Here is a 25,196-nt window from a genome sequence, read left to right as displayed (position 1 = left end):
TACATATATGTGTGTGTGTGTATACATACACATACATATATATGTGTATATATACACACACATATATACATACACATACATACATACACACACACTTTTATTAGTAAAAAAAAAAAAAGTTTAAATTACTGACTGCAATCATTGTCACATCAAAATGAGACAAAATCTTAAATGATTTAATACACCAAGCTGAAAGATAGACCAGCAACTGTGGTGGTAAGGCGGTGAAAGGCACTAGGACAAGTCTCGGGCCTCTGGGATCTGCAGGGTTTGTCACCGTACTCCCGCACACTCAGAATGCCGATTCTGCTCATTTCCCAGATGGAAAGCACATTTGCATGCCATCATGTAATAACCATCAATTGGTGGCTTAGAGGACAAAAAGGTGAATCATAACATTTTTTTTGACACTGACATGGAAGGCTTAGATGAACTGTACCTAAACATTAAAAAACAAATGAATAAATAAATAAATAGGCGTTTATGAGGGGCTTCACCTCTCACAGCAGGATTACTCAGGCTCCGGCTCATGTGAGTAACTTTCCCGGAGGGACTGCCCTGCTGCTGATCCTACCGGCTGCAGTGCAGAACTCCTGGGCCTCGTAGTGAACCCACTCCTGGGCCTCGTGGTGAGCTCCTGGGCCTCGTAGTGAACCCACTCCTGGGCCTCGTGGTGAGCTCCTGGGCCTCGTGGTGAACCCACTCCTGGGCCTCGTGGTGAGCTCCTGGGCCTCGTGGTGAACCCACTCCTGGGCCTCGTGGTGAGCTCCTGGGCCCTGTAGCAAGCTCCTGGGCCTCGTAGTGAACCCACTCCTGGGCCTCGTGGTGAGCTCCTGGGCCTCGTAGTGAACCCACTCCTGAGCCTCGTAGTGAACCCACTCCTAGGCCTCGTAGTGAACCCACTCCTGGGCCTCGTAGTGAACCCACTCCTGAGCCTCGTGGTGAACCCACTCCTGGGCCTCGTGGTGAACCCATCCCTGAGCCTCGTGGTGAGCTCCTGGGCCTCGTAGTGAACCCACTCCTGGGCCTCGTGGTGAGCTCCTGGGCCTTGTAGCAAGCTCCTGGGCCTCGTAGTGAACCCACTCCTGAGCCTCGTAGTGAACCCACTCCTAGGCCTCGTAGTGAACCCACTCCTGAGCCTCGTGGTGAACCCACTCCTGGGCCTCGTGGTGAACCCATCCCTGAGCCTCGTGGTGAACCCACTCCTGGGCCTCGTGGTGAACCCACTCCTGAGCCTCGTGGTGAGCTCCTGGGCCTTGTAGTGAACCCACTCCTGGGCCTCATGGTGAGCTCCTGGGCCCTGTAGCAAGCTCCTGGGCCTCGTAGTGAACCCACTCCTGAGCCTCGTGGTGAGCTCCTGGGCCTTGTAGCAAGCTCCTGGGCCTCGTAGTGAACCCACTCCTGAGCCTCGTGGTGAGCTCCTGGGCCTTGTAGTGAACCCACTCCTGGGCCTCATGGTGAGCTCCTGGGCCCTGTAGCAAGCTCCTGGGCCTCGTGGTGAGCTCCTGGGCCCTGTAGCAAGCTCCTGGGCCTCGTAGTGAACCCACTCCTCGGTCTCGTGGTGAGCTCCTGGGCCTCACGGTGAACCCACTCCTGAGCCTCGTGGTGAACCCACCCCTGAGCCTCGTGGTGAACCCACTCCTGGGCCTCGTGGTGAGCTCCTGGGCCTCGTGGTGAACCCACTCCTGGGCCTCATGGTGAGCTCCTGGGCCCTGTAGCAAGCTCCTGGGCCTCGTAGTGAACCCACTCCTCGGTCTCATGGTGAGCTCCTGGGCCTCGTGGTGAACCCACCCCTGAGCCTCGTGGTGAACCCACCCCTGAGCCTCGTGGTGAGCTCTCTCCTAGGCCTTGTTCAACTACTGCTGCTTTCAGTAAGAGCACCAAAGCCCTCGCCGTGCGCACGGGCGAGCGCAGCAGCGCGCCGGATCCCAGAGGCGCACAGGGAAGCCGCGCTCTTCGTTCCAACTCTCCGAGCCCAGGAAGGGGTCGGCGGCCGCACGTCTCCAAGCGGGAAGCAAGTGGCCAGGTGCCGCCAGGGCTTTCTGCGCGTGTTTCCCACCTCGTGGCAAAGCGCTGGTGCTGCCGAGTCTCAGCCAAGGAAAGCGTTCGACGCAAAAAAAAGATATGTGTGTATATATTTTCCTTCAGGATGTTTTCCGTTAATTAATTAAGCCTCGAGAGAGCAGCGTGAGGTCGGGAAGGGTGTCGTCCAGGAGCCGTGGCCCCGGTGCGGAAGCCGTCGAGCGAGGGTGGCTCCCCGGAGGCCGCGGCACCGCCGGCTCCCGCCCCGCGTTGCGCGCGCTGCCGACGGCGCTGCAGCCGCGAGACGCGCTGCGCGGGGCGCGTCAGGGCGGTGACGGAGTTGGTAGGCAATCTATTTCTGTAATCCTCCACTAAAAAAAATTTGCCGGCGTCTCCTCAAACAGCTCCCCGTGGAATAGACGTGCTGCCAGATCCGTGGAATTTTTGGACTCGAGAAGTCGCAGCCACAGCGAATGAGCATGACCGCTGTCTCGCGAAAATATTTCCGTAGGGAGACCTAATGTTTTTAAAATAGCGGGTGTTGGTTCTGTGTTTGCAGAAGACGGTTACGTAACAACGCGGTGACTTAACCGGCCATGGTGTCGGCTGGCGCCTGGGGACTAGGGGCCAGGGCCTCGAGGGGCTTCGAGGTCCCGAGAAAATAACTGTAAATTGGAAGGGATGGCTGCAAGCCTTAAGACCTCCCAAACAGAGATATTTTGAGTATTTTACACAACACTTTGAGAAGTATTCTATTGAAGAGGAGTCGACTGGGGTAATTTGCAGTGATTACTCTGAAATCACAATTATAAAATGCAGTCACTTCTTGGCAAGAGGGCCGTTAAAGCACTTTTTTATGGCTGAGGTTACTCGTAATGATCGATTGAGCAAGACGAGGCGCAGCGAGCCGGAGGTGTGGTTGTGCTATGTTGCAGCCATTGGAAACCGAGTTGCGAGCGTTACACGTTTGCCCAACCGTTCACATGTGACTGACCTTCTTCCCTAACTTAATCTGTGACAGGTGTCAAACAATTAGTAAGTATTAGAAAGAAATTAAGAAAAAAATTCTCATGAGACTTCTGATAAACTTCTGTGTAGAAAGGTCATGGACTACTACATGCTTTCAGAAATAGTGGTAAAATTAAAACTTGGGGTAGTTACGAAGTTGTGAAACTCTTCCTTGTGCATATGACTGTAACTATCATTAGAGGTTAATGGCAGGGAAAATAAACCCATTAATGCAGCATGTTAATTGAAAACAGGACTTGTGTGGAGAATGGAATTTGTAATTATGAAAATAGTTATTAAAGTATCATTTTGCTTTGTTTAATGCCTGACTTGAATATAGAGCATGAAGCATTTAAAGAAGTTAATTTCCAACGTTTAAGAAAGGAGATCTACACTGAAAATGACTTATCAGTTGTTAGGACTCTGGTCTTTAGTTATCAGCGTTTAAAATTGCTTTAGAGTATCAGTTGAAACTTATGGTTACTTTCATTAAGAAATGTAATGTATTTACCTGCAGATTTTGTTCCTTTTCAAGGCTTATAGCTCTACGTAGAGTTTTGCGTTTGGTGTTTCTGTGGTGCTGGATCACAGCCACAGTTTTAGCCTGAAAAGGGCCCCCGGGGAACTTTTTTTGGCGTAGCGTTTGGCCCTCCTCAGGAGGCCGGCAGCCTTGGCCGTGCATGCCGCGGCTGCAAGCGTCCCCGCTGCAGCCGCTCTCGGCGCCGAGCGATCCTCCTCTGCCAGGCGTTGCTTCTGCCCTGCTGCTGGTTGTCTCCCGGGGCCGCACGCAGCCTCCAGGATACCGGCACTTCAGCAGCACGTGCTCCGGCCTCCAGCTTCCGTAGAGCCTTAAGGCACCGCAACAGAAAGTGAAACTTTAAAAATAGCGTCCTGAGAGCGTCGGTATTTTCCGTCTCTCCATGACGTACTGAGCAAGGCTCGCTAAGGCCCCTTTGCCCCCGCAGCCCCCTCTGCTCTCAGCCAGCGTCGGCTTGTACTTGGTGCAAATATAGCAGTCATGTATATTCAAGGGTAAACAAAGAATATGCTTACCCTATTCAATCAATAAAATAATAACAGAAAACCAGGCAAGTCATAGTATACAATAAATAATACAATCTTTGCCACATTTGAAGCACCGTAAGTAATAAACACTGATTTGAGAAAAGAGTATTAAGTAAAGATATTTGAACTATCGTTTAATTTGCACACAGAATTGAGGAAAAAGCTTTTTTGCAGTTTTAACTTAATGGGATTTTTTTTTTCAATGTTAATAGATTAAAGCTGAGGTAAAAATTGAATCCCATTGATAGTACGAGTACATAAAAAAAATTTTTTGGATCAAAGAGCTTTAATAATAGCAAATATTATAAAGAGAGAAATCAAAACCAGATCATATACTCACCAGATCGTTCAATACAAAAGCCAACAAAATTTGCCCATATTGATGTGATAAGCAGGAAGAAATATATTAGTTTCCAGATCACAACATTTCAGTACAAGATATTGAAAAAACAAGTCAATTTTTACATCCATCAGATTCCTATTAAGTTAGTCCATGTTTTTCAGCAAGAAAAGCTACAGAACTGGGCCCTATTGACATATTGATAACTGAATGTAAATATATTGCTTTCTGGTTCACAGAGATTCAGAGAGAAAAGCTAACTGGAAGCACTTGTGTTCGGACTGGCTGAAATCAGATGGGTGCTGAGCACACCGGGCGCGTGGGAGCAGATCCCGGACGGGCTGACCTGGGCACCTGGGCTGAGCCACAAGTGCCCAAGATCAAACTCATCCAGCAGCTCGTGCACCAGCCGCAGCGGTAAGGACTCAGTTTCGCGGTCCACGAGTGCAGCGCCTGAGGGGGAGCCCGTCCCTGCGGGAGACGTTCCCACGTTCCCACCTCCGGCGGCTGGAGGAGCCGGGCTGGTCCCACGGCCAGCCAGGGCTGGTGTCGCCTGCTGGCGCTGCAGGCTGTGCGTAACAGCCCCCCAGCTGGGACTGCTCAAGGACATGCAGGTTATTACTTCAGTAAGTTTAACTCAGGTAAACCGAGTTATATGATATATACATATATTTAGTTATATATAAACTTCAGTAAGTTTAACTCAGGGTAGGAAAGGATAAACAAAAGGAGCAAATTCACTTTTGGAGAAAGAGGCACTGGGTAAACCTGCATTTTATTACACTTCAGCAGCTTTAGCGGTGTGTCTTCTAAGGTTTAGGATCTGCACTGTTTTACTGCTGAAAAAATCTCCCCCGCTGTAAATGGAATTAGTGTGGATTAATAACAGGAAGGAAGGAGCTGTGTTATGATTCCAAGTCTTTGGGCAGTAAGAATTGGTCATGTTTCTGTGGAGTCTGGGGTAAATTTGACTTGAAGAGACAAGAATCTGTTCTAGGGTTTCGTGGGAATTTGGAATTGTTTTATTAAAGTTTCTAAAGAAGTAATTTAATTCCCTTATATACTTAAAATAATGTGTTTGTAAAGATGTATTCTCCATAATGATAGCTCTGTATGAAGAACCTGCTTAACACACGCTGTAATTAAGTGTCTTGTGTGTCTAATTATTGTTCAGCCATACATCAAGGTACTTGGACACTGCATACTCGCAGCAGACTAGACTAGCATTTAACAAAATTTGTAGACCAATGAAAACCTCTTTAATAATTGTGACCAGTAATGTATCTATTAAAGTAGTAAATCTGCAATTTTGTTACACCAGTTGTATGCTATAGTTTAGCTTGTAGCAGGTAGCAACTGGGAAACCCGTTTGGGAGTTGTATTCAGTGGGAATTAGAGCAGGAATTAACTGAATGTGCTGGCACATTGAAAAACAAACAAACAAAATTAGACACTTAACTCTACCTTACATGATCCTTATTGTCGTGATTAATTCTGTTGAGGAAAAATACAGCCAGCAGAGAAGAGAAGATGATTCTCAGGAGTCATGCATGCAGGAATGGGTAGAGCAGAGGATGAGGAAAGAGCAGGAGGGAATGTTTGTGCGAATATGAGAGAGGAAGAAAAACAGAGAAAAAAAAATCTGTCCATAATCAGCAAGGTGGAGTATGAAGCTCTACTTGCTCTCATTATCAATATACCCATCAGCGACTGAGGCTTTCATTTGATGAACGAGGAATACTTGGAAAAAAACTTCAATTTGAGGCCCAAGTTAAGTGTTGATATTAATAGCATGTTTAATTATGAGTGAAATCCAATCAGGTAAGCCTTGGAAGGTAAAATGAAGGGGAAAATTTGCCATAAGAGTTTCTGATTAATAAGTAAAATACAATTAACTATTCTCAATAAATGGAAAAATGTTAAACATTATAAGCAACGTTTTGGCAGAGCTGCCTGAATTTGGCTCTGTACTAGTGCAGCCATGCAGCACGTGGACAGGAGCTACTTTCTGTCCAGGCTGCAGCACAGGGAGGAGCAGATTGTATCTGCCTTGATTGCACATCCATCACCTACAGTTTTATAGTTTGATGTTGAAGGTACTCTGAGACTATGTAAATAAGGCACTGGGGCAAGTTTTCACTTTGTATGCAGAGTTGATTTTTTTTTTTGGGGGGGGAGGGGGTGGATTCTGTGCTTACCAGTCGGATTTCCCTTTGTGTTATACAGGAGGCAGAGCAGCCTGACTTGCATTGATTGTAGCACCTAAAAACCTTGGGTTAAAATGTCCAATACTGCAAAGTTTCAAATCTTTTTATAGGTAAATACTATATGCCTAAGTCCTTTCTAAGTCCCTTTGTTTAACTAATGCTTGAATTTCAAGGATGTAGGATAAGAAGATAATAGTTCAGGATCTTGCTTTTTTCAAGCATTACATGTTATTACTACTTTAATTTCAGCCCCTAAGTCAAAAATATTTCTACCTTCTTTACCGCATATGACGACTGAATTGACATACCTTTGTTGTTGTTGTTGTTGCTACTTTCTGCTCCTGAGTAATCTCTTCTTTTACAATCTCAGCATTGTAGTAAGACAGAAAGATAAACCTCAAGGTCCACTGAAGGAGTTACCGTGACACAGCTGGGTTTGTCTTCCACGAGCTGAACTTGAGTCTCACTGTGTAATAGCCCTTACAGGAATTTGTTAACCCAAGTGATAGCAGTAAACTCTTGTCCTGAGGGTTTCGCGGTTATTCACGTTCCTGACATGCATGCCCAGTGAGACTTTCCCTTTGCTCTTTTTTCTTTTTTAATATAAAATTCTTGTTGTCCTTTGGCGTATGCTGCTTTTTCACAGCTTATTTTTAAGCTCATTTCCTGTAGCATAGCCGACTGGCAACAGCACCCCGACAGGATGTGAAAGATGTCTTCTAGATGCTGTTTTAAGCCAGTGCTTATGTTAATCTATTTGCACTAGCCCAGAGGAATAAAGCAGCCATTCTGATATTTTTAGTATCACTAAACAATACTGAAATGTGAGAAAATTTAAATTTTCTGTTTTCCTCTCAGCCCAAGAGTAGCCTAGTACTAAAATTTAAATCCAACCATATCTGGCAAGAGCTACCAAATAGTAGCTCTTATTTTGCTTTTCTGTGACAGTGAGTCTTGGTAAAGAAGTCCATTTTTCTATATGGGTCAAAAAAGTGAAAAGGGAATGATTTACATGAGAAGGTTCATGACTTTCTGAGGGGAAAAATACTGAGTATATCAGTCTCCTGATTGCAGAGGAGGCAAGGGGAGCAGTGATTCCAAAACAAACAAACAAACAAGAACCATATAAAGGAAGTCTGTGTTGATAAAACAATCAAAATGCCACGTTTCTCAAACGAGGTAAGTTAAGACCTCGGCAAAGCTGAGCGGCTGCTGGGTGCGAACCGCTGCCTGCAGGGGGAAGGTCTCCGAGTTTCCGAGGATTACCTCCCGAGTGCCTGGGTGAGGATTACTTCTGAAGGGTCCGTGATGACCCAGCAAGCCAAGGTGCCACCTAACTACCTTGGACGAGGAAGGGGAAGTTCTTCTATATACAAGGCACTATTTCACATGCTAAACATCCTATGCACTGTTATTATTGGACTATCAAACCAAGTAGTGTTTTTGCATGACTTTCCAGTAAATTGGTGCGTTATTTTGGCAATACAGTTCAAGGTCTATAAGACAGTAGTTTTAATTCCTTTGCTTTTGTGAGCTGGGCTACTTTTAGATTGCTCATACATTTAAAACTTGGTTAAGAAACTCAAACTACCTCAAATGAATATTTACTAACAGAATAAGGGGTACAGGGAAGAGGCTAGCACCAGTGCAGCTGGAGTAGTTGTCCCACTGGTTCAAGTATCTGATGCTAAACTATCCAAGAGTGTCTTCTGTAATGTTTTAGCCTGTAGAAATATAAAGAAAATTGAGTGAGCCACAGGTGGAATTTTTGTTGATAGCTGGAAACTTGATGTTTCAGCTGTAACAAAATTTTTATGATTCTTTAATTATATTTGAGGCAACTTACCCCAGCTAGCAGAAGAAAGGGGACCAAAGAGACTATAGGAAAGAAAAACCTTAATCAGTTTAGCTTATTTTGTCCTTGCCAGAATTAAACCTTTCAGCTGTATTAGAAGTCAGCATTATACAGAGAAGAAATTGTTGGCTCTTGTGTTCCTCAGTGATGAACAACCATTTTGAAGCGTAGACAAGTGTGTGTTAAACAAGGCTACACCCCCAGGTCGGTTTGGCTGTATACAGTTGTACTATAGGCTAAAAGGGTGACAAGCCTCATCCTGGAATGTCTCAGAATTATTTATTTCAAAAAATTACCTCTTTCTTTTGTCTGAAAAAACATAAATGTTTTGGATTCCAGATGTAATCTGAAGAGCATGAAGCATGTAGAAGCAAGAGATTCCCTTTGAGAATATGGAGCATTGGAAACTGAAATTCTCTGCAGGAATCTGAAGTAAGAATTATGTTTGATTTAAGATGTATCATTTTTTACTATTACAATGATGAGTACAAGCCCTTCCCCTCTTGTTGTATAATTTCAGGCAATCGGAAAAGATCCTAATTAATGTTTGCAGTGATATTGTCGTTCAGATTAGGCTAATAAGCCTGTCCTATGTTACTTATTACCGGTAGATGATGTTTCATTTGAGATATATATTTCCAAAACTTTTCTAGAAACTACAAATAACATTTGTTGCAACGGAGAGCTCGTATTTCTTCCTTCCTGTGTAGTATGTTTTTTTGTTTGTTTGTTTGTTTGGTTTTTTTTTGCTGGGAACAGAGTGAGAGCTGCAAACTAGGAATAAGGCTCATAGAGTATATTTACTATATATATATACTATTTTAAAAAATAGTAAATAATACTGTGTTTTTGCAGAGTTAGGATAAAACAGTTTGCAGAATATTCTAATTGGATGTTCTCTGATCAAATATGAAGTGTCCTGTTAAATGATCTATCCTAACAAGAATGCTGTGTTGATTTTCAAATCAGCTTTTGTCTTAGCTTCACAGGTAGGGTTGTAAATAAAAAGAAAACTAATAACAATAATAAAAAAGCTGTAGCATTTAATTTTCTGGAAGCTTTGGCATTATAATCTGTGTAAACCTATATAATTATGCGTTGTTTCTGAGTTTTACAACAAAATTTCTATTTGCATCAAATCCTGTAATGTTAATTTTCTTCTCTTATTAAGTTGAAGAAGAGTTGAAGTTCCTTTTATTAAGTCATTGAGACTTCAGCCTGCTTCCTGGGGGCTAAATTTGGCTGAGAGAACCATTGTAATATTGTGTAATTAATTTGCCAGTCAAATAATTTCTGCAGGGCTATAATTTACTTATCTGTCTGCAACCCTAATGAATCTTACAGTTCAGTGCTTTAGTCCTGTTTTCTGCCTTTTTCTCTCCTTTTTTTGACTCTGACTTTCATAATCCTTTAATATGGGCCGACTGTTAATCTTGTATTTGGGGGATTTTCTTATGCTATTCTCACCAGCAATATTAAAAACAGCTACATTCCTAGAGTTTGTAGTATGCATAGTATGAATGTGAACTAACCGAAGACTTTCTTGCTTTATTCCTTCATCTCAGGTGAGCCACCACAACAAATAAGGGAGTGAATTTAATAAAAATCAAAGATGTAAAAATACAGGAGAAAGTGATTTTTGTTTTGAGGCTTTAAGATTGTAACTTCCATTCATGTAACATATGTGCAAAAATTCCTAATAGTTATTCTGAGCACTATATTCCTTGATTAATGGCACTAGATAAATACCATTCACTAAATGTAAAAGTTGGCTAATTTTTGAGTCATTTAACTTTTCAAATTGCTCGCAAGTCTGTCCTAGTTTTTTCCAATGCATTTATTATTTTAAAAAGGTTTGGCAAGTGTCACAAGCAAGCAGTTGGTGTGTTATTGATTGTCCCTGAAATTTGTCAATGTAGTTAGTGTTTTTGCTGACAGTTAGTGATCTTGGACAGATTTTTTTTTATTATTAAGAAGGAGAGGAATATTAAATAAAGTACAAATAACTTACGGGGTTTGTGAATGTTCTGCACTGACTCATTTGGGTACCTGCAAATGAATGGGCAGTAGGATCATGTGATAGAAGAAAAGTAACTTTAGCCACTTATTTATAATCTTTGATGCCATTATCATAGGCTCTAGCAACTGATCAAGACTTTTAAGAACTGTAGACACACTGTTTAGTGTCAAAAAATTTAGTAAGATGGCATATGCTGTGAATGAAGATCTTGTTCAGTTCAGGCAGTTTTATACTTGAGGAAGGTAGTAACTTTGTATGGTTGAACGGGATCAATGAAATGGATACCCTGCATACATTTGTTTTATACTGCTGTGTTTTAGTTTTTATATTTTATTGAATTAATGTATTCATTTTAAGACGGAATTTTGAATGAAAACATTTAATCCTGGGGACAAGTGCAATCACAGAATACTGCGTCAGAAGGAAATTCCTAGCTCTTAAGAATTCTACTGTAATCATTCTTATGAAGCTTATACATTAGGTAACTTGGAAACTGAACTCTTTTCAGACTGAATTATAGAAATCCCTCAGCAAATCTTAGAGAAAGATTGCTGTGGAAAATATACAGCAAATTTCAGAATGTAGCTAAAGAGAATTGATGAAAAAGGCAAAAAATGCAGTAGACTAAATGAAAACCATTTTCTCAGGGACAGTTAAGGCCTCCCTTAAGCAAGTTCAGCATTTGTGAGGTACCAGGAATGAGTTAATCCCAACACGGAATGTAGGGAAACTGCTAGATAATAGAGTGACATTGTTTTTCCCTGATGTCAGCACAGAAACCCAAACACAAAGAGGTGAATGTAGTCCTATGAGAGAGCTGTTGAGAAAGCTGAATGTTGAGTTTGTGCTGTGGCATCCAGCAAAATTAAAAACTATTCCGCACACTGTGACAGCGTATTTCCTGGAACCAGGGGTTGCTTCCAGACATCTGGACAAGACTGACGCTGTGGGGGATATTGAGAAGAATCATGAGATATGCACGTGGCATCGCTGGGAATTTTAGTGCTGCCATGGCAGCAACTGTGTTAGATTCTTGCTTTTGGAAGTTTTAAAAATGTTCAGTATTGGTAAGTTTGAGTTTACTGCTAAGCAGATTTACAGCCATGTATGGGTGACTTTGTTTTACTTTATAGCTTAATGTAAGGCATCTTATTTCCTCCCATAAGATACACATTCTAGCCTGAATGAGTCCATTTATTCTGTATTTAGTAAGTAATGGTCTAGAGGATATTTAGATCTAGTTGCAATTGAAATATTGTTTCATTTTAATATCAGCTGCCCACAGCCTCTTGTGCTGTTAAGACACGAATGTTAATTAAATACTTGCTGATACTCTGGATCCGTAGCTGTTCTTCTCAGCAATTTGAATGTATTCTTGTCCTGGTCTAGCTCCCAAACAGGAAGTCTCACAACTGGCTTGACAGTCTGTCAAAGCTGAAAAATCCATAATGGCATAGTAGTATCTGTATTATTCGTTCTCTTCTATTCTGAAATCCATGGAAAGATAAATGAGAGAAATGTGGAAAAAAAGGTTTTAAGTAGCTTTTTTTTTTTCTCTCTCTCTCTTTCAGTGGTTGGTATTAATGTGCTCTGCACCCTGGGCTCAGTCTTGTTACTAGCCGTTGTTATTCTGTGCTTTTCATTAAGGCAGATCAAATGGTTTGTACGTTGTGTTAACTATGGAAATCAAATTCAGTAACTTCTAGAAGGCTGCTGTAGAAGGTTTGCTATATTGAAGACTATCAAGTTATTATATCCTATTTTCTGATAGGGTAGAAAAAGGAGAGTCACAGAGGTTATGAATTTCAAAGTCTGGAACAGCAGAGGAACAGTGTTTGGTGGCATCATCTCAGGCTGCTTTGACATTTGTGTACAGCTGCTTATGGTAACGTTATTGTATTATAATAGTATGAACGACATGCAACATAGAATTAGATGCTCCTGTTGTGGAGAGAATAGCACCTGCCGTGAAGTGGGAGACAGTGCTTAGATTCTGAAAGTACGCCTGAAAGGGAAGGGGAGCACAGATAATCCCACTAAGGCTGGTGGAGGCTGTTGATCTTGTTAGCAGCGTGCAGTCGAAGACTCGTTGGGTTCGTTGAGTATAAACCATCCAAGTCCATGCTTAGAAGAATCCTATAGGAGCTGCGTGTTACGTCCGGATGTATCTAATCACTTGACAACTTGGAGGGACAAAGAGGAGTTGATTAAAATCCATTTTAAATGAAAAATAGAATATTTTGATTGTGAGTCTTGAATTCTTAGAGGAAAAAAACAGTCAAGCTAAAGGAACTCAAATCTCTGTGGGCCAGCGGTTTCGCGGGTTTAAAGGTTTTCCCGGATGGGAGAGCGGCCTGGTCCAGACCCACGTGAGACGTGGGCGCCCACGGAAGCTGCTCCCCGCCTGGGGCCGGGGGCTCCCGGCCCCCCGCGTCCCCCTCCGCCCCGCGAGGCCGACGGCCTCGAGCCTCCCGCTCTTCCTGGGGGCAGCAGCGGCTCCTCCCGCCGCACGCGGGAGCAGGAGGGGCTGTTTTACCCCCGCGCGGAAGCGGTGGGTCTCGCCGCGCCCGCAGGAGCGGGCCTGGCGAGCGCGGCGCGGAGGGCAGGGCGCCGCGGGCCCCCCGGGCGGGCGCGGGGCTCCCCAGGCCACCGAGGGCGGGGGGTTGCGTCGGCCCGCGGCCCTGCCTGCCTGAGCGGGCAGCCTGCGTGGGAGAGCGCGCGCGGGGCCGTCGCCGCGCGGGGCCGGGCCTGCGGCAGGCGCGGAGCCGCGCGCTCGGGCGGAGCGGCGGGCTCCTCGCGCCGCGTCTGTCGGCGCGGTTTGGGAGCCAGCGGAGCTGCTTCGGGGAAACGGAGGCATGTTGTTGCTGCTTTAGGACGAGTAAAGCAGTAGCTGGGGGGCGAGCGCCCAGACCGGTGAACGAGGAACGTTCCGGTTCGGCGGCTGCGGTTTTCTTGTAAGGAACGCGGCTTCGCTGCTTCGTGCGCGGCGCTTAGGCCTCGCGCCCTGGGGAAGCGCTCTGGTCACACCGTGTCGCACGAGTGAAGGGGGTTGGATGGGGGGGGGCTGTTGTTGTTTTGGTGTGGAAGGAGTGAAAGGGAGCGCTGCGGCGCCGGGGGCACGGCTCGCAGCCCCCCCTGGGGCGCGAGGGCCGGCCCCGCCGCCGAGCCGAGCCGAGCCGGGCCGCGCCGGGCCGGGCCGGGCCGCGCCGGGGCGAGCGGCGCAGCGCCGGGCGCAGCCGCACCTCTCATAGCGCTCGGCGAGAAGCTGGTGCAGCCGGGGATGTAGCTCAGTGGTAGAGCGCGCGCTTCGCATGTGTGAGGTCCCGGGTTCAATCCCCGGCATCTCCAGCGGCTCTTTTCTTTTCCCCTCCCCCGCCCGCAGGGGCCGCCGTTTTGCGCCGCAGCAGCGGCGCGCCGAGCCGGAGGCCGCCGTGTCCGTGCGCCGCCCGCCGGCTCCGCTCCTTGCCCGGCGGTTCCGCCTCTTGCCGCCGCGCAACGCTACGCGGGCAGAAGCAAAACGGGAGCCGCGCTCCCGACGCGCGTGCTTTGAAGGCGACGGGTTTTCCTGCCCCCCCCCCCCCCCCCCCCCCCAAAAAAAAAACGAAGCTGCATTGGCCGGGAATCGAACCCGGGCCTCCCGCGTGGCAGGCGAGAATTCTACCACTGAACCACCAATGCGGTGCCGGCGAGCGCAGCTGCGCGGGCCGCGCTACAGCCGTTTGTACAGCGGATTTGGGGCTGGGTTCTGCCCCCGGCTCCAGCCTTCTCCCAGCTCCACGTTCACAATCAGCTTTTAGCCGTTAACTTCTAGAAACAAATTGCTACAGAAAGTTAGTAATGCTTGTATACATTTTTCCTCTAAAAGAAAACACCTACAGATTTTTGTAGTAAGTCCATCATCTTTTAAAGTTAAAAGCTTTCAGAGTAACTAACAATATGTATGTTCCTTTTATGTACCACAATTGCTTGACTTTGCTGGAGGAAGCCACCATTTCAGGGTTTAGAGGTTCTGAGGTCTATTAATAAAGTAACCATGATGGCTACAATACATCAACTTACATCTTTTTTTTTTTTTTTTTTTTTTTTTTTTTTTTTTTTTTGTCAATTGATGCAATATTATGGATTCTGATATTTCAATGCAACAATATAGCATTGCACCACGATGATTTATCAATACAATAGCATTGCTTGCAATGTGATGTAATCGTGTCGTTTTCTAATATAACTTATGTAAAACCTTGACGTTTAGTTTGTCTTGGACGAGCTCCCAAGAACAGCCACGTGCAAGACAGAGCTCAAAGGAATGCAACGTTACATGTTTCACATCAAGATAAAAATAAAGCGTATCTCTAGATAGATAGATAGATATGAGGAATATCTGTGATTATTTCTATGATGCTTAAGAATATAATCCAAACTGCATGAACACCTGTCCCCAATCAGCTCATGAAAGCAAGCAGATGTTTTATTCTTGGTTGAATAGTAATTTGACACTGCAGATAATGTTCCAATTTTGTGTGTGAACTTACATTAATAACAAAATATAAACTTGCCTATGCAGAGGACTGCACTTATCAATCCTGAAGTTATTACCTACCTTCCCAATTGTATATTTAGTTCATCAAACAGGATGATTTTTTTTCAGCATGTGTAGATCGGAAGTTGAGAAAAATTGTGCCCTCTGTGAATCTAGGAGGAGACTCAAGACTAAAATTTGTTGCATCAGCCTGTTAGATACCAGAGAACAGTATTTCACAACCGTCCCTGAGCCACAGGAACAATGTAGACCAAGCAACAATGCTCATAATAGTTTCATTTTCCCATAAGCTTCTTTTCAACTTCTTAATTGCTCCTGTCAGAGAGTAAAATAGTAAATTATTTAAGTAATAATTATTATTTAGGCTATTGCTTATGATTTTGTCAGTCAGTTTTGAAAACTTGTTTTCCCAGACAAGCATAGAACCAGAAATCCCAGCACAGTTAGGCAGTGAAAAATACACAAGGAATATTTTATCCAAAATCCTAAGAAGACTCTATTCACTATTTAACATACCTAAAAGTTAGTCATGCTGAAGTAAATAGCAGTATTTGATCAAATACTTTTTTCTTGCTATTTTTATTCTCTCTCCTCCTTTCATTTCCAAGAGGCTGGGGTCAGGCAAGGCAGGGGCTGTGAGCGAGGGATGCCCCTGGGAACAGCTGTGCAAAGCTGGCTGAAATTGCCAGAGCTCTGTAAAACACAAGAGTCCTCGGTTTGGTCTTCCATGGCAGATCAAGGTGAGTAACAGAACAGGTTCTATTTCTGTTGAATTAGTTTGTTAGAAAATCATTTTTACAGAGGATTGCCACAGAACAGTATGACATAGTAGCAAACTCCGTGCTATCAGCAACCAGCCACGTGTCATTCCCCGAGTAAGAATGAAACCACTTCTGATGGTTAATAATTTTGAGAACTGTTGCCCGTGTCCATTAGATCACTTTCTGCATCTGTTCAGCACATCTGTGAATGTTGACTGAACTATTACAGAGAGCTCTGCAAATCAGATGGAGTTTGGCAATATATATGCCTCACTGTGGCTTCAGTGTTGCTCTAGGGCATGCTCTGGACAGCTTTCCCGAGCTGCATGGAAACACAGGCTCATGCTTACCTACCCTTTAAAAACGATTGTGTGTAGGAGGCTGCTGAATGAAGGAGAGAATTGAGACCTCTACTAGCAGAAAATGATGGTCCAGAGTCACAGAACTGATGAAAAATTTGTGGTGTTGGTTCAGTTATTAATAATCTGCACCCTATTCCAAGGGGATTAGGAGGCTTTGGGAATTCATTTTCTGTATCAGCATGATGGCTGGGGAGAACACCCCCTGCAAAACCTCAGCGTGGAAGTTGTGTAAGACGATTAGAGCAGTACAGGAACACTAAGTGAAATAATGATCTTAAACTAAATTTAAGTGCAAGTGCTTCGTAAAAACAAACATGTCTCAGTACCTCTCATCCATAAATCATATAATTTTAGAAGTTCGGTAGATTGCTTGAACAGCATCCAGCATCCAGCTTTATATAACAAGGCTATAAACGCTAGGAAACTACTTTTAGCAAGATTGCTTAAAACGTACTTTTGTCTGTTTCTACCCAATTCCTGATGAACGTGTGAGAGGAGTTATCTCCTTAGAGACTCAGGTTGTCATCCACTTCCGTGCAGCTCCAAAACTCTTTCAGGCAGCCGAGCAGGTACCAGAGACCTTCAGCAGAAGCAAGGAAGGAAAAAATTGTCATAGGAGGAAGGGAAAGGATTTTTCTCAGCCTTTTTATCCCTTAAAGGGGGACGAATAACTCTTTTTCTATTCCAGGTCACCCTTAAGGAGCTCTGCCTTTGCCGCTTGACACGGGGTCTCTCCCCCGGGGCTCTCGGGGGAACCGGCCTGCACCGAGCGAGCGCGCCGAGGATGCCGCGGCTCAGAGGCACTCGCGACCCGCAACATTTCAAGTGCACGTGACGCGGGCGCCAGAGGAACAAGGCAGGGACGGATAGGCAGGCGGTGCTCAGAGAGCTCAGATCCCGCTTACGGCCGCAGGTGTGCGTTACCTGGGTGGGGAAGGCGGCACCGCTCGCTGCCAGCCGGGGCCGGGGGTTCCCGCGCCGCGTGACGCCCTCTCGGCTGGGCAGCCGCCCGCGTTCACATCAGCGCTGCACCAATCTCTATACTCGAGCACATAAAAAAAGAAAGTGCGATGCTGCAAATGTACTATTGGCTCAGATTCACCTTTTCATGTCAGGGTGTGATGTGGAGTTCTTGTTAGAAATAATTCCTAAGGAGTAACTGAGACTGACCTGAAATGCAACATACCCTTCTGTAGGAACAATCTGCCTGGTAATCTGTTTCTTATGTTTAACTAATGCTCGACCCTTAATATTACCAAACTAAGCACTTCTTATTGGCCTCTCAAATAATGAAAAATAACTGCAGACCTTTCAAAGGGGCTTCTAAAAGCCCTTTCAAATAAAGATTTCCAAAGTGTATGCTTGTCTCTACAGCACAGAAAATTTGCACCATCCCTGGCAACTTCTCTGCTGAGTAGAATACATGCATATCAACCTGATTTTAACAGGTCACAGAATAAGTCGGGCATTTAAAAATATCTGCTTTCTTAAAAAGACAAATGAATATATCTTGTGTGGAGCCTTCAGCAAAGATTGTTGAAACAAAACAAACAAAACAATCGTGGTAATCTTTTAGGTAAGACTTATAATGTAGAACAACTTGTCAGTGCAGGTTAAAGTTTTAAGGCCTAGCAATTTTGACAGTGTCCCTTTAAGCACAGCGAAAGCACAGGGACTAGTAGGACAGGAAAAGGTCACTTGGTCACACGTATCTGCTGCCTCTTTTAAGTTTATCTCAAGACCCACGAGGCTTGTCCCAATTAATTATTTAAATATGCGGGGAAAATATTTCTGTAGATAAAAAGCTACAATCAAGTTCTGGGGAAGCTACAGGATGGCTAGTGTCAAAAATAGTGCTAAAAAGAAGCTGAGACATGATATCCAATCTACAAGCTTAAGACGCTAAGAGAAGTGATTTCTATGTAGCAACATTTATATGTTTCTTTGAAACGCACATACAGTATCAGTGAAATGGGAACTTCTGGATTTTCACATATCCCTTTGTTTTCTGCTAAACAGTTATGTACTGCAAAAGGTCACCAAACCCAAATTGACAAGCTACATGTGGTTATTTAAAATAACTTTATTTCCATAGACAACTATCGATTATGTTGTTAGCCATCCAGATAAGTTTCTTATAAGTATATGGATAGTCTGAAACCGTTTGTCCCAGATGTTACTCAAATGCCTATAAATTAAAGCAATGAGAGAACAATGATTGTGAAATGGACATTCGGAAGAGGACAAGAGATTCAAACCTTTTATTTCCTTGGTAATGCATTGGAATAGTAGTCTAAGGCTTTCCAAGGGATTATGTGTGTCTTCAAACAGGCTTTCTATGATTTTTCTCTAACTCAATGGAGAAATTATGTGGATAAAAAGCGAATGCACATACTCACTTGGTATGATTTTGGTCTGTCACTGTTTCAGGGAAAAAACGAGTAATACGTCACAAATTCCAGAAAGCCTTTTCCATTCCATTTTTGGAATATAATCTCTCCCTATGCCACATATAAAGAGAAAGGAAATTAAAAAAAAAAAACTATATTTTTACTTCCTGCCGCATCAAAAATCTTTAAATGACAGAAAATAAATACATTTAAATGGTCAAAACAGTTTTCCATAACAGATTGTCTTTCTTTTCTGTCTCTCTACCAAGCAAATTAATATTCTCTATTAGATCTAGCTCAGCTGTGAGCCCCAGAAAAATATTGATACTCTACCTGCATTCTTGCACATTGCTTCTTGGCATTTCCTGGCTCTCCTACAGCAAAGAGGCCTATGCTACCATTCCAGGGAGAGGCCAATTAATTATTGTGTTTGTTCTGCAACAAATAGTGTGACCCGTGACCTTATTCTTTTAAAACTGCAGTTTTTGCATTTGGTTCTGTGACTCAGAGCTGATTTGTTATCTTTATGTAACAGCAAATGATAAGACATAAATATGATGATAACACATTACCTTTGTTTTAATAGAAAAAGGAACCTCTTTTTCTTTTCAGTCACGTGCACGCACACATGCACACGCACCCATAGTGGATTTTTAACCATCTGTTGCAGTTTAAGGGGGAAATATTTGTGCGAATCTCCTACTTAAACACTGGCCATGCTGCCGTGGATCCGCTGGTAAACTGAGTATCTGGTATGAAGCAACACAGGCGGATTTCTGAATAACAGTGGATACCAGCAGCCGGAGATGGGAACATTTTAAAATGTTTAATTGTAGCCAAGTACTTTTGTCTTCTAAAGGTGGGACCTACAATGGACTCTGTTTGAAAAAAATCTCAATATAGAGACTCTGCTTCTGTTTCTGTCACTTCATTTCAACTTTTCTGCGATTATTATTACTCCTCATTCCTCACAAAGACATTTTCCTGAAGATAGATTAGAAGAAAACATATTTGTGAATGTATGAACAGATTTTCTTCTTATGATACATAACTTTGGCATGCAGTCAGGAAATGATGATAATCTTTTTCTCTATCTTCCCTTGCTAATGAAGAGAAACTGCCTCTGGAGTTAAGGACAAAAGGTGAACTCTCCCTGAACACAATTTACACCTGCTGAGCACATGATTTCGGGCATCTAAAATTCTTGTCTTGGCAGGTGTCCCAGGGACCAAACCACATGCACAGACTAAGGAGGTAATATTTTCATCTAGACATTAAATAAAAAATAGACTCAAGAGAGATGAATTCTGTGATACTTCAAGGCATCTCATTTTTTGTTTAACCTTGTAAAAATCTTGCAATATTCAAACTTAGGAAGACCCATTTTACCAAGCAGTAACTAAGACAAAACACAGCTGTTGTTGAGAAGAGTCTAATTAAGGGGGTAAAGAATTGTCCATCCCTCATCTGTTGGTACCTGGGTCTTGAACGTTTGGCAAACCTCTTCAGGAAATGGAGAATGCTAAAAAAACACAATCTTTGTATGTAACAAATTTCACTCATTATTGGATTCCCCTTCTTATGGGAAGAGTAATACAGCTTTCATTTTCTACCCCCTTCAAGGATTGGTTGGTTTGGAAGACTTTGTGAGACACAGAAGGTTAGGAATGCAGAATGTACTCACTTGGAAACTGCACATGTAGATACATTTCACATTGATGCACTCTCTTATTTTGAACCAACTAAAAGTTATCACACATTGATAAGGATAATGCAGCCATGTCTAGGTAGATGACAATCTTGTGGAGGGAGAGGGTAGAATTTTGTTCAGTTCAGTTCTAGCAAGCATGTTTTCAATATCTGTTAAGAGATGAATGAAGCTGCAAAATTTAGTGCCATGTTAGTGTATATATGGTAGGCATTTGCATCTAAAAATTTCATTTGTTGGATCATGGTGAAGTTATGAAAATTATTTACCCCAAATTGCATTTAAATCCTTTTTCCTAAGCCAATTTCTTCTCTTCCTTTCTCACCCTCTCCCTCCAAAAGAAGACAAGCAGTGAAGCCATAAGCCTCTGGGCTTTGTCTGGAGGTGTCTCCATTGCAGTTCTTCCTGCAGCTTCCTGTTCAGCTGACATATTCCCATGGATTCCAGTCAAAGTATACAAATCTGAGCTGCTACTCCAGGTCATGTTTTAAGACATTAGCATGTCTCCTAATTTGTCTGGGATAAAAACTGCTTCCAGCATGGGTGGCCTGAGTATCACTTAGTTTGCAAAACTTCTGAAATCCAACCCTTGTTTACTGACTTTAAATGCCACCTAGAGAGCTGATAGCTGTACATTATTATTGCAGCTTCTAATTTAGCTCATCTGGTTATATCTGACCCTCAGCGTACATGTAAGAGGGAAGGATTGGGTTCCTACGGCCTCCTCAGATGAGACCTGTTGCTGACATTTAGCTGGCTGACAGGAGCTGGAGCATGCCTCAAGGACACTGTACGTGGGAGGGAGATGTGCCCCATCGCTCATTGCAGCAGCAGGTTGTTTTTCTGTTCCTGATAGCAAACACATCTCATGCTGCCTGTAAAGCATGTTGACTACGCACTGAGCAAGGAAGAACAGCAATAAAGGCAGTTCCTGGGAGTCAGCCAAGTAGCATGGTTAGAGACACACGCTGATCCCTGCATGTCTGGAAAGCAGGGAACCACGGACAGTACAATGCAGAGGGGATGCAGGGCTCCTGCATTTGTGGCACCGACTACAGCAGGCAACTGTTAAAGGCAGCTGTGTATAGACAAAGATAGACTCATAGAGGTGTGTGTATGGGTATGATCCAGCCACTGAATCAGCTAGTGTTTTGCTCCTGCATGGAAAAGGAGATCCCAAATACTTGCAAGACCATGACTGGAGCGCACAAAAAATGTAAAGTTGCAGGAGAAAGCACAGCCAGAAGTACAGCAATGAGTTTTGGACGGGGAGGAAGATCCTGATGTACTGTTAATTAGTGTCTGGCTTTCTCACTGCAAAAGAAGCACGAGCTGGTGCTTCGTCCATAAGACTCCCCCAAAGCAGGGCTGTTTGACAGCTCTTACAGAGGAGGCCCCAGGAGGCTGGTGACGTTGGGTACTGGGATGATAAACGAAGAGGACCATGAGAGACCTTCGTTCTTAACAGGGAGTCTTCCAAATCTTGTTGCTTGGTATTACAGAACAGAAGGCAGTAAACAGAATGAGGATACACAAAATTTGTCAAGGCATCACTCAGGCTGTGCACTTTGCAACTCATGTACAAACCTTAACGGGCAAGTGTCTAGTCTCATTGTTGGAAGTTTGAGACTGGAGAAGAGCTGCTATCTTAGAGAACAAATGAACTGGAATGCTTTCAGTTTAGAAAAACTGAAATTCTTCTTTCTCAATATTGAATTGTTCTTTCTCAATAAGAAAAAACCAGGCCTGTATAGCCTGTGCTGCCCCTATACTTGGTACTGTAGAGGATTTCCTCTCCCCGATACTGCAAGGGAAGGCCAGCTTGTAGCATCCTGTGGTAGACGCCATCATCTGTGCCCCAAATGGGTGTCATGCAGCATGGCTCAAGGTGGAAAGTTTGGCTTCTCCTGCTCTACAAAGACTTGGATTAACTGCTGAATTTTGCTGCTGCCAAGTCTGGTAAAAATGAGTAGTTCAGCAGGGTTTCACGAGAAATTTCAGTTGAAGTAAGAGAGCTGGCAGCGCTATCAAGTCACTTGCAGACACAGATTGCATTTCTTAACCAGCTTCTTGCCATGCTATAGCCGGTGGAGAGGAAAGTAAAAGCTGTGAATCTGGCTCTGTATGTCCTTTGTGTGCTACCTGTTTCCCTACAGATGGACTGTCAGAGATTTAGTATGTTTCTGGTCAGGAGCTCTTGGATCTCCTCTGTGAATCACCCACGTTTCGAACACCGTGACTCTGTTACGAATCAAGAGACGCGGTGGAAAGGTCCTCTCTCTGGCCACAAGCAGTGAGGCTCTCTGGACTGCGATTTAGTCTCGTAGACAAGTGGGGGGATCAGTGGCAGACGCACGGCCATTAATATAACGTGATGGATCCGCTCTCCATTGAAAGGGTTTGTGACTGGGAAATGGCTCTGCCTGCGGCCCGAGCTGAGCGCCGGGAGGCTCCCGGGAGATGATGCACGCGGGCCGGGGGCTCTCGCGGCCCCAGGCGAGGCCGGGCCACCCCGAGCCCCCGGAACCTCGCGACCCGGGGCGTCGCGGAGCCGCCGAGCCGCCGGCGGGGCGCAGGGCCCGAGGCGGCCTCCCGCACCGCCGGCGCCGGCACGGCGCCAGGGCAGCGCAGGGCAGCGCAGGGCGCCGCGGGGCCGCGCCGCGCCGCGCCGCGCCGCGCCGGATATAGCCCGGGGCGGGAGCGGGGCGCGGCTCCCCTCAGCTTCCCGCCTGCGGCGCGCGGTGCCGCCGCCACAGCGCGGTAAGCGGCCGGCGGCGGGGCCGGGGCGGCGGCGGGGCCTAGCGCCTGCCCGGGGGGAAGGCGGCGGCGGCGGCCCGCCATGCCCGCGCGGGGCGCGGCGCGGCCGGGCTCGGCTCGGCTCGGCCCGGCCCGGCTCGGCCCGCTCGGCGGGAGGCCGCGGCGGGCGGGGGAGGGGGGCGGGCGGGGCGCCGCGCTGCGCCGGTCCGGGGGCGGCGCGGAGGCGGCCGCGGGCGCGGGCGCGGCTCGGCCCGGCGGCGGCTGCGGCGTGCGGGGGGAGGCAGGTCCCCCCGCTCCTGGAGTAAGTGGCCTTTTTACTTCTTTGCTATTGACTGATCAATTCGAGCAGCGGCTCCCGCCTGTGAATCCCGGCTCGAGCTGGGCCGCGGGGCCTCCGCGCCCGCCCGCGCCCCCCGCGCGCTCCCGCGCGCTCCCGCGCCGCCGCCGCCTTGGCTCTCGGAGCCTCGGCGGGGGCGCAGGGGCTGTTCGGGGGCGTCGCGGCTCCTCCAGCGGCCGCCGCTCCCTCCCTTCTCCATGCTGTTTATTTTTTACTTTTTAAAGATATTTGTGCATTTAAGCTGTGGGAGGTCAGGGAAAACGGGGGCAGTGACTCGGAGGCACCGGGTGCGCGGCGGCCGTGGGGAGTCGCGCGGAGCCCCTGGGGTGTCCTGGCTCCCGCGTGCCGCCGCCCCGCTCGGTGGCGAAGCCCCCGGAGACCCCCCGCACCGAGCGGAGCCCCTGGGGTGTCCTGGCTCCCGCGTGCCGCCGCCGCCCCGCTCGGTGGCGAAGCCCCCGGAGACCCCCCGCACGGAGCGGAGCCCCTGGGGTGTCCTGGCTCCCGCGTGCCGCCGCCCCGCTCGGTGGCGAAGCCCCCGGAGACCCCCCGCACCGAGCGGAGCCCCTGGGGTGTCCTGGCTCCCGCGTGCTGCCGCCGCCCCGCTCGGTGGCGAAGCCCCCGGAGACCCCCCGCACGGAGCGGAGCCCCTGGGGTGTCCTGGCTCCCGCGTGCCGCCGCCGCCCCGCTCGGTGGCGAAGCCCCCGGAGACCCCCCGCACCGAGCGGAGCCCCTGGGGTGTCCTGGCTCCCGCGTGCCGCCGCCCCGCTCGGTGGCGAAGCCCCCGGAGACCCCCCGCACCGAGCGGAGCCCCTGGGGTGTCCTGGCTCCCGCGTGCCGCCGCCGCCCCGCTCGGTGGCGAAGCCCCCGGAGACCCCCCGCACCGAGCGGAGCCCCTGGGGTGTCCTGGCTCCCGTGTGCTGCCGCCGCCCCGCTCGGTGGCGAAGCCCCCGGAGACCCCCCGCACCGAGCGGAGCCCCTGGGGTGTCCTGGCTCCCGCGTGCTGCCGCCGCCCCGCTCGGTGGCGAAGCCCCCGGAGACCCCCCGCACCGAGCGGAGCCCCTGGGGTGTCCTGGCTCCCGCGTGCCGCCGCCGCCCCGCTCGGTGGCGAAGCCCCCGGAGACCCCCCGCACCGAGCAGAGCCCCTGGGGTGTCCTGGCTCCCGCGTGCCGCCGCCGCCCCGCTCGGTGGCGAAGCCCCCGGAGACCCCCCGCACCGAGCGGAGCCCCTGGGGTGTCCTGGCTCCCGCGTGCTGCCGCCGCCCTGCTCGGTGGCAAAGCCCCCGGAGACCCCCCGCACCGAGCGGAGCCCCTGGGGTGTCCTGGCTCCCGCGTGCTGCCGCCGCCCCGCTCGGTGGCGAAGCCCCCGGAGACCCCCCGCACGGAGCGGAGCCCCTGGGGTGTCCTGGCTCCCGCGTGCCGCCGCCCCGCTCGGTGGCGAAGCCCCCGGAGACCCCCCGCACACGCGGGTCCTCTCGGTTCCTGCCTGGTTGCTCGCGCGTGTGCGGGCCTGCGTGTCGAGAAACACTCTCTCCACAGGACCCTCGCGCTGAGCTTTCCTTAAGGAGCAGAGCCAGTGCGGTACTGAGTTCCCCTTCAAAAACAGCGTTGAAGTGCTGTTAGCATAAATGCTGGGCATAGCGTTAGCTCTAGTAATGCTGATGAACTTTGGAAAATAAAAGCCATTATTTCTAATTTGTGTCGTATGCTTTCATGGGATCGCTTTCAGGTGAGGGTATTCCTGTGTGATAAGTAACTGCTAAACTTACTTTGAGTTCTTCTAACCAGTCGGTTCTTTAAATATTTGTAAGGCCTTTGCTAGATGAAGAAG

General features: G+C 47.2%; 1 protein-coding gene, 2 long non-coding RNA genes and 2 other non-coding genes across 8 annotated transcripts in view; 3 read left to right on the top strand and 2 right to left on the bottom strand.

The window, feature by feature from the left end:
- Positions 1 to 11,305: 11,305 nt before the first annotated feature.
- Positions 11,306 to 19,486, top strand: LOC134142055 (uncharacterized). The gene is made up of 3 exons (XR_009958780.1): positions 11,306 to 11,584; positions 15,663 to 15,794; positions 16,866 to 19,486. It is a non-coding gene; the product is annotated as an uncharacterized LOC134142055 (long non-coding RNA).
- On the top strand, positions 13,794 to 13,865 carry TRNAA-CGC (transfer RNA alanine (anticodon CGC)). Its single transcript has one exon. It is a non-coding gene; the product is annotated as a tRNA-Ala (tRNA).
- Positions 14,125 to 14,195, bottom strand: TRNAG-GCC (transfer RNA glycine (anticodon GCC)). Its single transcript has one exon. It is a non-coding gene; the product is annotated as a tRNA-Gly (tRNA).
- Positions 15,632 to 17,212, bottom strand: LOC134142054 (uncharacterized). The gene is made up of 3 exons (XR_009958779.1): positions 17,102 to 17,212; positions 16,632 to 16,757; positions 15,632 to 15,747 (listed from the first exon to the last, which is right to left on the bottom strand). It is a non-coding gene; the product is annotated as an uncharacterized LOC134142054 (long non-coding RNA).
- Positions 19,487 to 23,258: 3,772 nt separating the features above from the next.
- Positions 23,259 to 25,196, top strand: part of GPD2 (glycerol-3-phosphate dehydrogenase 2) — a 64,493-nt gene continuing 62,555 nt past the window's right edge. For 3 of the 4 annotated variants that reach the window (XM_062578975.1, XM_062578980.1, XM_062578977.1), the window contains exon 1: positions 23,289 to 23,333. The gene's annotated coding sequence lies outside the window, so the exon portion shown is untranslated. Of the gene's footprint in view, positions 23,334 to 25,196 lie in introns of all 4 variants that reach the window. The other variant, XM_062578976.1, reaches the window with a different exon arrangement.

This window comes from Rhea pennata, chromosome 6, assembly GCF_028389875.1.
Source record: "Rhea pennata isolate bPtePen1 chromosome 6, bPtePen1.pri, whole genome shotgun sequence".
NCBI lineage: Eukaryota > Metazoa > Chordata > Aves > Rheiformes > Rheidae > Rhea > Rhea pennata.
This window is presented reverse-complemented; position numbering and strand designations above follow the sequence as displayed.